The 12934-nt window shown below is 37.9% G+C and overlaps 1 protein-coding gene across 1 annotated transcript in view; it reads right to left on the bottom strand.

Moving 5' to 3' along the window:
• Positions 1 to 12934, bottom strand: part of CNTNAP2 (contactin associated protein 2) — a 1027914-nt gene that overhangs the window by 349885 nt on the left and 665095 nt on the right. The window lies entirely within an intron of this gene.

Raw genomic sequence — 12934 nt, 5'->3', positions numbered from 1 at the left:
TACATAGCTTTAAAAGAGACTATAGTGTCAGTTTTTGTTTATTCATGAATATTAGTATTCCCAAAATGCATTACTTCCAAGCTCATCTATAGGACTGTAATTAAGTTTTCTTTTTACCAGCTTCAACAGTTGTAATTGTCATCATTTCCTGCCCCTTTCCCTCCTTTCCCCCACCCCAGATCCCTAAGTATTTTTGTATCTGATCTTCTGATAGCCAGCAATCCTGTGAAGGTAAATATGGTACCTTTCTAGGCTATACTTCCTGAATACAAGATTTACTGGAGTAAAACTTCAGGGTATTGGAAAAACAAAACAAAACAAAACAGAATCAATAACTGGTGAAATAATATTAGAGTTTTTAAAATCTCATATTAAAAGCCTATGTGTGAAAAAACCTCAAACAACTAAACCACAACAACAAACAGTAGTTTACTTACAAAAAACATTGCTATATACACAGACTGACAGACACCTAACTAAATAGTGGGTTTTCCAGAGGAGCTGAGCACTTATTTCCAACAATAGAAAAGAACTGAAACATTATGAAAACAAATGCTCATATCAGCATTTACATTATCTCAATCAAAATGTCCTCTATCAACATGACACCAATTCAGAACCAATGCATCATGTTTTTCATTTCCATTAATCACTAAGCAACTTGCAATGCCAACAATTTTAACTGACATAAAAATGTCAACAGAAACATCTGCTCCATGTCCCCTTTTTTCATGCTTTCTCTCCAGTGCTTTCAATTGGTAATGACTGTGTCCTGGCAACTTACTGGAAATAATTTTCACATCTTTTTCACATAATGGATGAGCTGTGAAATTAGTAAGATGTTAGATGGGTACCTTTGAGGTTGTCCTGGTTGTCACGCACTCTTTTGTAGCTATCTGTTTCAATAGGAGCATTGTAAAGTATTAATTTAGACTGTTTACTGAGGGAATGAGAATATGGAGAAAGTGCCAGTTTCTCTGGAAAAACACCCATCTGCACACCTACAGAGGAGCTCAGAGAACAAATGGCAGAAGAGAAGCCCAAATAATACCCTGTCAGGTTGCTCCCAGGTCCACCACAGGAGCTATCAGCCTGTTAAAGGCCCATCTGCCCAAGCCCAGAGAGGGCCCAAATCAAGGATACAAACAACCTGTCTGAGGCACAGCCTCAGCTCCAGTGTCTTGGCATGGAACCCATCATCATGAGTCATTGGTAACAGCTCTCCCCAACACCTTTCAGACTAAAGGGGTTGCTACCTTGGAGTGGAATTAGCACAGAATCACAAAATATGTTGAGTTGGAAGGGACCAAAAAGGATTGAGTCCAACCCTTAGCCTTGCATAGGGCCATCCCCAAGAGTCACACCATGTGCCTTGCATATCATCCAAACTTTTCTTGAACTCTGCCAGACTTCGTGCTGTGACCACTTCCCTGGGGAGCCTGTTCCAGCACCCAACCACCCTCTGGGCAAAGAACCTTTTTCTTATATCTAACCTAAACTTCCCTTGACACAATTTCAGGCTGTTCCCTTTGGTCCTGTCACTGGTCACAACAGAGAAGAGATCAGTGCCTGCCTCTTCTCTTTCCCTCACGAGGAAGTTGTAACTGCAATGAGGTCTCCCCTCAGTCTCCTCTTCTCCAGGCTGAACAGACCAAGTAACCTCAGCTGCTCCTCATACAGCTTCCCCTCAAGGCCCTTCACCATCTTCGTGGCCCTCCTCTGGACGCTCTCTAACAGCTTAATATCTTGTATTGTGGTGCCCAAACTGCACACAATGTTCAAGGTGAGGCCACCCCAGTGAAGAACAGAGTGGGACAATCACCTCCCTTGACCAGCTGGAGATGCTTTTCCTGATGCCCCCCAGGACATGGTTGGCCTTCCTGGCTGCCAGGGCACTGCTGACTCATATTCAACTTGCCGTCAACCAGGATCCTCATATCCCTTTCTGCTGTGCTGCTTTCCAGTATCTCATTCCCCAGTCTATACATACATCTAGGGTTGCACCATCCCAGGTGCAGAATCTGGCACTTTAACTTGTTGAACTTCATGTGGTTGGTGATTGCCCAGCATGGAAAACATAGCTCAGAATTGCATGGGACTTATAGGATATTTAGGGATGGAACTAAAGGCAGAAAAACAGTGTTAGGCAATTTGGAGGAGAAAAAAGTGGAAAAAAGAAAGGGTAAGCATAAATGTAAATGGCGATCTGGTCAGTATGCCTGTCTGGTTGTATCCTGCATCTGATCAGCACAGTCTATCCTGCTTTCTTATTAAATTCCTCTCTATATCCCCCTGGGCAAGGGGGTCCTGCGTGCATATGTGTGAGCACGCAGGTGTGGATGACAGCAGGTGGAGTCAGATCACAGGCTGGGGGGCCACTCTGTCCATGGTGCCAGCCACTGGAGCAAGTGCAGGTGTGACAGTGCGTGATGGCTAGCGATGAGCAAGCTGTACTAGCCAGCAAGCAGGTGAGGTGGCCTAGGAGCAAGCAGAGATGAACAGTTCTCTAAGGATCATCTTCAGAGGTGAGAGCACTTGGGTGTTCCTAAGGGAGGGTTATCTGTGGGGATCTGGAACATCCTGACCACCTCTGAATGTGTGTGCATAAAATGGCCGGTACCAGTAACTAGAGTGGAACTGCTGCCCCAGAGGTTGTATGTCCAGGTGACAAAAAAATGGGGAAACTGGGATCGAAGTCTGCTACTGAGCAGACTGAGAGCCTGAGCCCTGCTGCGTGGTGGATCCACTACGTACATATGTACATATACTCATTCTAGTGGGCTTTGATCCTCCTTAGCCAGACTGGGAAGAAGGGTGAGGCCATTGATGCTGTCCATGTTTGTGTGAGTGCACAAGATGTCTGTAATCTGTAGAAGCAGCTATGTGTGTTTTATGCACACATGACTGCTGGGAATACATCTTTAGTCGGATCTGGGTTTATTGAGCTGCAACAGCATCACCTCTTTTGGGTTGTTCAATCTGTCATTATATGTTTTCTTCTAGCAGAAAGTATTGCACAGCATATGCTTTTCGAGAAGCATATTAGGTCAGAATGTAAGATTTATCCCCTGTAGTCATTTCTCCTATGGTTGCAATTAACTCTTTACAGAGCCCTTATTCTCTGGGCTTTACTCAGCTACACTGATATTCAGCACATCTCCCTTCTCTGTGATCAGTAACATTCTGCTTGACAAGCAGTTCAAGTGATCAAGACCTTGCTGTAGCTCCCAGCTTCTGCCCAGTAGAGCTTTCTAACCTGTAAAATGTGTTTGATGATGGTCATCCAAGCTGCTGGAAGAAAACAAAGACTAAGTGAAGAGGAAAATAATCAGAGCAGATGACTAGAGAAAGAATTATGAAAGGAGGACACAAACTTTTGAAGTTGATAGGAAACCACAAAGACTGAGAAACATTAATATGGGGGAAACAGAAGAGGGCTTGAAAGGGAGAGGCACAGTCAAGATTTTCAGAAAGGCAAAACAAGTTCTTGTAGCTCAGTTAACCCAAGCATCAGTCTGAGAAATTCAATGATGTTTGTAGTGCTCTGAAATAACAGTGGCAGATATAAAGAAAAAAAAATAGTGGCAAACAGCACATTATGATTTCCTCTCTGTTTTAGAGCATCTACAAATGCCTTCTGAACCTAAAAGTATACTGAAAACATCATATAAAATACAACAACCTTAGTTACAAGAAAATTTAAGGTTTTCTACACAAGTGATTAAGTCATTAGGGAAGCTGGATGTGATAAATGAGCTGACATAAAAGCTACATAGGGATACAGGGGCTTAAAAGTTTGCAAGATTAGAATTAAAGACTGTATGCTTCAGGTAAAATAAAATTAATAATGTTAGATATAAAGATAAGTACTTACGTACATTTAAGTTGTATAGTTAAGACTTTTACTGAGAAAATGAGAAACTACAAACTACCTCAACATGTTTCAATATTTCTACTAATATTAACACAAACTTTATTTATGAAACAGTAGCATTTTCCATGTTTTCATAAACTTAGCCGAAAGTAAACATAGATAGAAGATTCCTCAGGCTTCCGTTAAATATTTAAAGAGTTCAACTAACCTGTTATTACTTCTGCTGAAAGACTTGTCAAGCCAAGATTATTATTGGCTATCCTTCCTGAGGTAAAATTTTAAAGCAATAGTTATGAAGCATGACTGATACCAAGCACCTACTTTTGCCAACAGATTTTTGTCCTAAAACTTTCCCTCCTTTATCTCTCATTTAAATTACAGTATATTAAGAAGGAAAATAAAACTCAAAACCCCACCAGACTTAAACTACAAAAAACCACCACAGCTCTTGCCTTTGAATGAAAAGGGTCAATGTGGACAAGTGATTCTTAAGGAAGGCATGTACAGCTGCCATAAATCTACATTGCAGTATACTGAAAAAATATTATGATATTAGAGAAAGGTAGTGTGCATAAACAGGAATCAAGCTGTATCAAAAACTCCACAACCTGAAATATATATAATCCAAAGAGAAGTGTCATAAGAAGACTGACAATAATTATTCTCTATGTTTATTTACTGCGAGACCCATACACTTACGGTTATAAAGATAAGTATTGTTATACTAGGTATTAAGGCAAATTATATACAAAGCACCAGAAGTATCTCAGCGTTTCACTCCATTTAGTAAAAAAAAAAATTTCTCAGTCCACAGTCCTATCTGATTGATTATATGGCCTTCAACACATGGTAAAATTCATTACAAATGTAGAATTTATGAAATCTTTCTGCTCTAGGTGATGTACATGGGAATGCCACAAACCCTGGATAATGTCTGGTTATCCATTGGTACATAGTGTCTTTTAATGGCAAGCATAATTAAACTCAGTATATGTTCCCCTATTTTGAATTTTTAGAAAAAAAAATTAAAAAAAATTACATGTGGACAGATAAAAATATGTCTGCATATATATCTGAAGAAGTTCTCATTACTTCAACTATGTTACTTCTTTAGCAGTTGATATTTGCATTAACTTCATTCTCTCACATCTGAGGAAACTAGGATTATAGTGACTTCAAAACATGTTTTTTTCTTTCTAATGGCTGCCAACAGAATTTTAATATCAGTACCTTAAAAAACTTTAATTGCACAGAAGCATTAACAGTGAAGTCTGCAATATGTTAGATTGTCTTAATGGAAAAGTTTAAGACAAAGCTAATTAATTTTGAAGTCTTTATATGCGGCATTCTTTTCAGGTTAAGATTAATTCTGGCTTTGATTTTATGGCATACATGAGCTGCTTTAAAGTTATCTATTGTTAATTACATGTTCTCTTTTAACTGCCCCCTGGAAACAATATTTCATTGTGCTTTCTGAACAACATTAGAGAATGGTTACAGTAACCTGCAAAAAACTCAGCTAATACTCATTTTTCCAAACACAGGATGCAATTCAGGCATGTTGCTTGGTTAGTTTTGAAATATTTAGCTAGGTCATTGAATTAAGGGAATGAAAATGCTCTGAGTTAGATCCTGACTTCATACTGTTCTTCCACTGGACCCCACATAGTAGAAATTAGCTTAAGAACTCATGACACTTGATTCCAATGCATATGAACAACTCAACTATACAAACAACTAAAACCAGAAGTGCAGTTTCAGCCCTTACACTCTCTCTCACAACTCATCTGATAGAGTTATTTCCAGCCGATTTTTTAATTTCAACGTAATTACTGCTGGTTGATTATTCATATTCTACTTTGCATCCTAATGCTCATTTTCTCCACTTAACCTTCACTAAATACTATTGATGCTATTGCTCAATTTGGAACTGCAGCCCTTTCTGTCGGGAACGCAGACTCCATCCATTTCCTTACAATAAAAATGCAAGTTCCTTCCAATTTATTATACATTCTGCATTTTATAAACACCTGGTACAGAGCAGTTCTCAGCTCAGCTGATAATAAATTAGTAGTAGAAGAGCTATAGTTTATAGCACTGAAACCAAGAACAGTCTGATTTTTAAACAACTATTGGAATTCAAAACCAAAAAGCTGTAGCATCCCCAAACTGAAAAAACCCAAATATTAACAAAGCTTTTCTTTTCCAGTTTTACAGAAACATATGAAAAATGCAGCAATATGGGGCTTATATGTTTCACAGGAAAAATCATGTGAGGACTAAACAAAAACTTCAGTGTTGCTTTAAAACTAGATTTTAATAAAAAAGAGGTAATTTAATAATAGTCTCCAACCTTAGAAAAGAAATGCTTTATGTTAAATCCTTTGAAAACATGTAATAAATAATAGAAGATGAATCCACAAAGACTATTATAAATTATGATGATAATTCTTTTGAAAAGCATTATTGAAAAAAAGAGATTAGCCTCTTTTGTAAGTTATTGGTTATACAATCCTTTTAATAAACTTCTGTAAATAAAAGTAGTTTCTTTATAAACAGGCTTTGAGAATCTCTATTCTCAACAGAAAAGAAACAAACATCTAAGAAAAGAGGTTTTGCAAAGCATGTATCAAATTTGAACATTTGATTACTTCAGATACAGAATGTGCCAAAGGAGGAGAAGAATAAATTGATACTGACATCCCTGGCAAAGAACAATCAGTTGTTGAAAATTCTTTCTCAAAGGATGTTAACAGCAGAAGAGAACTAAAGCCTCTTTCTAGAAATTTCAGCTCACATTTCCCCTCCTATTTCTCCAAGATCAGCATTGCTCACACATCTGAGCTGATGAGTTTGAATGCAGTATTAATTCACCTCCTGGAAACTACTTTACTTAGACTTGAGTCTCAAAAAGAGTCTTAAAGCAGGGACCCTCAAGGAGCAATTCAAAAGACCATAGCCTTCATCAGGGACACCCAAACGTCAGCTCACAAGTGGATGAGGTGATAGGGTGAAGAACTATATTCACTTTTCTCATAGCATTTTGTACAAAACTTACTCTTTAATGATAGTGCTAAAGAGCTGATCACCCTTTTCTCATCACTGCATCCAGTATTAGGTTCATAAATACTTTCCGTAGCTCCAGTCTCCCCAAACCAAGCCTCATTGTCAAAACAACTCTTACTATTTCTCCAAACCCACTTTTCTCAGAGTAACTTCACAATTCACCTCCCTACAAAGCTCCTCATTCCCATTAGTGCATCCCACAGCAGCTGCTCTCCATCAGCCCAAATGAAGAAAATCACCTCAAACACATGAGGAGGGGTGGAATGGGAGCAACTCAAATTTTGCCCTACTGAAAGTTCCTCTTTCGTGTTTTCAAAACCAACCAGCTTGGGTTCCCAGTATTGCTTTTCAGCCTTCCTTTCATGTAATTCAGGCAATGTCTGCCATGAACAAGTCTAATGAGCATTGTGGAGCCCCATTGCACGCCTTAAAGTGCCAGCCTTCCGCTACAGAAAATCAGCCCTGTATGTTCATATGTTGTCTTTCCATAAATTTACTAATGGAAATTCTTAATTTGTTACTGGGAAATCTGGCAGTCTTGTGTGGTTCATTCAGTCATATGACCTGCCAAACTTGTGCTAAATCTAAAAATCAGATGCTTGCATGTGCACAAATCCCCTTCTGCAGCATCTATCACCATGCTGCTTTCTGCAGAAGGCCCAGTTCTGGAATCCAAGATTTTTTCATGAAAGAGGCTGCTAAACTAAATGACTAAAACATCACATTTCACTGGCAAACATTCAGAAGTGTCAAGGTGATACTTTATCACAGCCCTGCACAAAAATCCTCACAGAGCAACTGAAGAGGAGAAGGTTTTGTGTCAAGCCTTCTCAAAATATAGGACCTTTCTGACTTGGCTGTATCTTCCACTTCAAGTGTATTAAAAAGCAACATTCTTCCTGTCTTTGAAATGGAACATTCTTTCACAAGACTGTCTTATGTAACACAGCCTTTGAGCACAGAAGTATTTATCGTATTTTTCCTGATCAAATAATACATTAATATGCTTGTGAAACTCCAAGGCTTTTACTTTTTTTAACAAATTGGATTGTGATCATAAAGATACCATGGTTGTTCTGAGAATTCCTCCAGGCTCCAATGAAATATAAACCTATACTCTGCTTCTTTGGGATGACTGGAAAACTATAGGGGTTTTTTTGTTTCTTTATGTGTTTGTTTTGTTTTGTTTTTTAACTCAAGTAGATTTCAGAGCATAGTTTTGCTGAATTATGTATTTGCTGTTTCATTATGGAACTGTTTCCCAAATTCCTGACAGGAGAATACCTCTGCCATTTCATTCTTTCCTATTTAGACTCAAAGTGTATGAAGTCTGCTTTTCTGAGTACTTCCTCATTTATAGAAATACAGGGAAATCACATGCTACAAACTAACTGATGGAGGTCTTGCTGAAGATCACAGCCTATGCAGACTAAATTTGTGTTGCTGACCACTGATTTTGGGAATAATCGGCAATTAGAATTATCACAGATTCTACAATATGTGTAACACAAATATTTCTTACTCAATGTGTTTCTAGATACTATTAAACTCAATATTAAAGCAATATTTCATTTTAAGAAAATAGTCAATATTTCTGCAAAAAATATCAATGCCCATTAGATTTCCAGTGACACTTAACGTACTTATCTTTTCAAGATGAGATTACAGCTTTATTCCTCATTAACTTTGAATCAGATTCCAAAATATAGGTAATGTTTATTCCAACAAACTATGAGGAGACAGACAGAGAATTCAGAGGTCAAGTTCTCTTTTATGGAAACTAAGAATCACTATATTGTTTCAAATATTCATTTTGAAAACACAGCAAATTGCTAATTTAAAAAATGTAAAAGTTAATTATATTCTTTCTCTGCAGAGTTGCATTCTCTGTATATTCCGATGTAGTTATTGCTGCTTCTAGTGACAAGAGTATGCAAGATTGTATTTCTCCTACTCTTTTACAGAACTAACAGTCAACAGACCGTGATCTGGATGCTAGTCACTCCTATGGACTAGCTGAAGATTTCCTGTCCAATATTTCTGAAGGAATCTCTACAGCTGTAAAAGTAAGGACAGTGTTTGTTTGGAGATCAAATTAAAGAATAATAGAACTTGTCTCTCATAAGAGAAGGCTCCTGAGAGACCTTATAATCCTTTCAGTACCTGAAGAGGCCTACAGGATAGCTGGAGAGGGACTTTTTAGGAGGGCTTGTAGTAGTAAAACAAGGTGGAATGGCTTTAAACTGAAAGCCAGCAGGCTTAGATTGGATATTAGGAAGAATATTTTTACTATGAGGGTGGTGAGACACTATAACAGGTTGCCCAGAGAAGCTGTGGATACCACATCCCTGATGGTGTTCAAGGACAGGTAGGATGGGGCACTGAGCAACCTGCTCTAGTGGAAGGTGTCCCTGCCCATTGCAGAGGGGTTAGAAGTAGAAGAACTCTAAGGTCCCTTCCAACCCAAGCTATTCCATGATTCTGTGATAATTAAGACTAATCTTTTATGTGTAAACTGAATAATTTTCCTAGTGGAAACTATTAAGAGAAGGCAAATATGATCAAACAAGGTGCTTCTGGCCTTTTCCTTAATCTAACAAATTTATGCAGGAGGTGGAAGGTATATCATAGACGTGGTAAACTCTGTAAGCCCTTTGATATGTTTCTTTTACATGCAGATTCTAGAGAAAGCATGCATTGACCTAATTATTAAAAATATGAGACAAAGAAACTTGCAAGATCATTAGTTACCCTGATACAGGATAACTTATACCACTCTGTAAACACCAGGAAGAACATTAGAGCCTAAAACTAGATGTATAACTCGTGCAAAGTGCAGCAGAGCAGTGTTACCTGAAGATCATAATGGAAAAGAGAAGTAACAAGGAAAATGAGCTCCTGTTCTCAAAGGTTTCAGGAACCATTTAATACTAGACTTTAGAAAAGTATTGCTCTAAGAACTCTGCATGGGCAGGCCAGCTTTTGCTAGGCTGTAAATATTAATTAGTCAGGGCTTAAAATATAGTTGATACAATAAAGCAGTAAGAATGATACTTGCTGTTAACTATAACCCTAATAATTAATTTTAAAATAATTTTGTAAATGTTTTATCACCGTAAATCATGATTTTTAAATAAATACATTCATTTATCTTTTAGTATTGTCTATTGATAAAATCAGTGCTCTAGTGTGATATTTGCCAGGCCACAGCATTTCCCTGGGCATGAATATCTGTTTGCTGAAAGAAACCTGGTAGATTCCCAGGGTATTTACCATTTACTGAGAGATAGAACTTTCCAGTATTTTGGTTAATTCACCATTGAGCTCCAGGGACCCAGCTGTAGCGGGATGAAACAAATTATCATTTCCTCTGAATGGCAGTTTAAGCCTCTGACAAATAATAAGATAGTGGACACAGAGCTTGGAGTGTCTGGTGTGTCTCTGAAAGGTGAAGAGCTTTCCTGTAAGAGTGTCATATTCTGAAAAGCAAACTATTTCATAATCTTAAAATATCAAACAAGTGTAGTTGATTTACACAACTGAAGAGATAATAAGATGTTCAGTTTTTATTTCAGATTTATTTATTAGGAATTTTTCCTTCTTTAGCTGTTTATTTTTGGTTTACAGTTCCTAGCATGTCTAAGCCCCATATTTCTCTATCTCTCTAGACTAATTTTTGTTTTCACTATCATACTATAAATATATTATGGTTAGACCTGTGTGAAATGAAGTAATTTTGATTCATAAGGTTTTCATGCAAACATTTTTCTCTGTTTCACTTCAAGGAGTTCATCCTTTGAGTTTGTCTTTGAATTTCAACTTCAAAGGAACCTAAAACCTCAATGTGAAATTCAGTCAAAGCTGCAAAGCTTTGCCTTGTTTCAGGTCAAAAGCTCAGGAAAGTGTTGAATTACCTGACCAAAGCAAAATCAATTCACTGAAAAAAACCCTTCAATAATACAGAATTATCTTGTTCCTTTAAGTTCAGCAAAACTCAAACTCATTACAATCAGCTATGGAGTTACAGTCCCCACTAACATAGTCTTGACTCCAACGTCTTCGAAAAATGCTATTATATCCACCACACATTGAGAAAAAAACCACATATTTTACTGTGGAGTATAATATAATCTGTTCTGTAAAATAATCTTATTTTTAAGTAAAATGGTACTGAACAAGTGCTGTCTGCACTTAAACACTTTCCTGCTCTGTAGAATCATGATATCTGCTATATTTTTCTTACAATCTGCAATGCTGTTTAAAATTGCTTTCAGCTATTTTTATACCACATGCCAGTCATCATTCCAAGTTGCCTCCTCCCCCAGCATGTCTTTTGTACTGCTATAGCCACAAACCTCAAAACTCAAAAGCAAAAGGCAGCACACCAAGCATGTCCAAGTATACACACATACTGCACAAGTAGGAAAGGACAGCAGGGGCAGCACCATCGTAGCAGAGCTGAGGTCCCAGACCTCAGGACAGCATAACCTCTGGCAAGCTTTAACAAATCCCCTCCTTATTTGTAGCTGTATCTAATGCTGGAACACGCTGTTATAAATACTGATAGCTATTGCCTGCTCAATAAAGGAAGAGTTAAGGTTGTCTCAGTCTATATCTTGACGCTCAAATTTTTGTATTTCACTCATTTTTGTGCCATTAACTTCTATACTCTAGAAAGGCATAAGATTTCACACGTTCTGACAGGACATCTATCAAGTGAATAACTTTCGGCTCAACCTTCTTTTGTAAGAAAGAAGACTTCTAAAGTGCAGCAATATATGGTAAAAACTACGATTGTGTTCTTTAAACACAAAAATGTAATAAAACTAAAGCTTACACATCCAAGTTAGAAACTTTGCCTGAATTTAAAAAGTAAAAGTTCTTGAACAATGTGTCTTCAAGTGACCTGGACAGAGTATGTAATCCCATACACTTTATCTATTCCATAGCGAAAGCACAATACACTCCAAATCCCTCTTTTGATATTGCAGTTCAGCAATGCCTTTTACTTGCCTTATTGCATTGTTTTATCCATAAAAGGCAGGTGAAAATCCTATTAAATGAAATGTCACATCTCCTTGGGTTATTATTTCGTTCCTTTGTAATAAATGGGATTTCAGAAAAGTGATGTCATCCGCTTGTCCTTGTTACTTCCCTTTGGAACTCAAGAAGAAAGCTTAACTATGTTTAATTGTGTCTTAACAGCTTGTCTGCACACCCACAAAGGAGCACAGACAGACAATGGCAGGAGGGTGAGCCCAAAAAAAACCCCTGCTGTGCCATCCGACGTCCAGGCATCAGGAACTGAGGAGTCTGGAGTTCAGGGCCAGCCACTGGGCTGAGTGCCTGAGCTGAGCTGGCAGAAGGATCCACTCTGCGTGAATATGGATGTTCATTGTTCTGTGGACATGCGACCCGCTCAGCCAGAGAAGTGAGCAGGATGAGGCCATTGGTGCCATGTTAATGTGTGTGCTCTGTCTGTGATCTGATCGGCCAGTCGTATATATACATATATATATCTCCATATACATATATTCAGTGTACATGGGCTCTGTTGGGTGCAAGCTTACCGGGAATATTTTTACAGCCTTGCTACTGGTTGCACCTGGGGGAATGCAGCTGCAGCAGTCCAACACGATACATTTTCCTCTCAAAGATAATACTTATTTTAAGAGGCTCACTAGAGAAAATAAACTCAACTGAGTTTCCATCCCTGCATTTCTGCAGTTAAGCAACTTAGCCTATCACATATGTAGGAATTTTCACTAAATTTTCACTGAAATATTGAATACTGTAAATCCTGAATTTTCTGTCCAAAGATTAGATGCAACCACACCATCACTGTGCACATTCTTTCTTGGTGGAAAAAAGGCTGCCATGAAATCACTCCTCCAAGCATTGATATCTTAAATATTTCTCTTTAATTAACATTCATTTGTCATTTAGCCCTTTCAGTTTTACCATTTCAGTAGCCAGATCACAGAGAACTTTGCC

This window comes from Pseudopipra pipra, chromosome 1, assembly GCF_036250125.1.
Source record: "Pseudopipra pipra isolate bDixPip1 chromosome 1, bDixPip1.hap1, whole genome shotgun sequence".
NCBI classification, from domain to species: Eukaryota; Metazoa; Chordata; class Aves; order Passeriformes; family Pipridae; genus Pseudopipra; species Pseudopipra pipra.
Note: the sequence above shows the minus strand (reverse complement) of the source record. Positions and strands in the feature narration are given on the sequence as shown.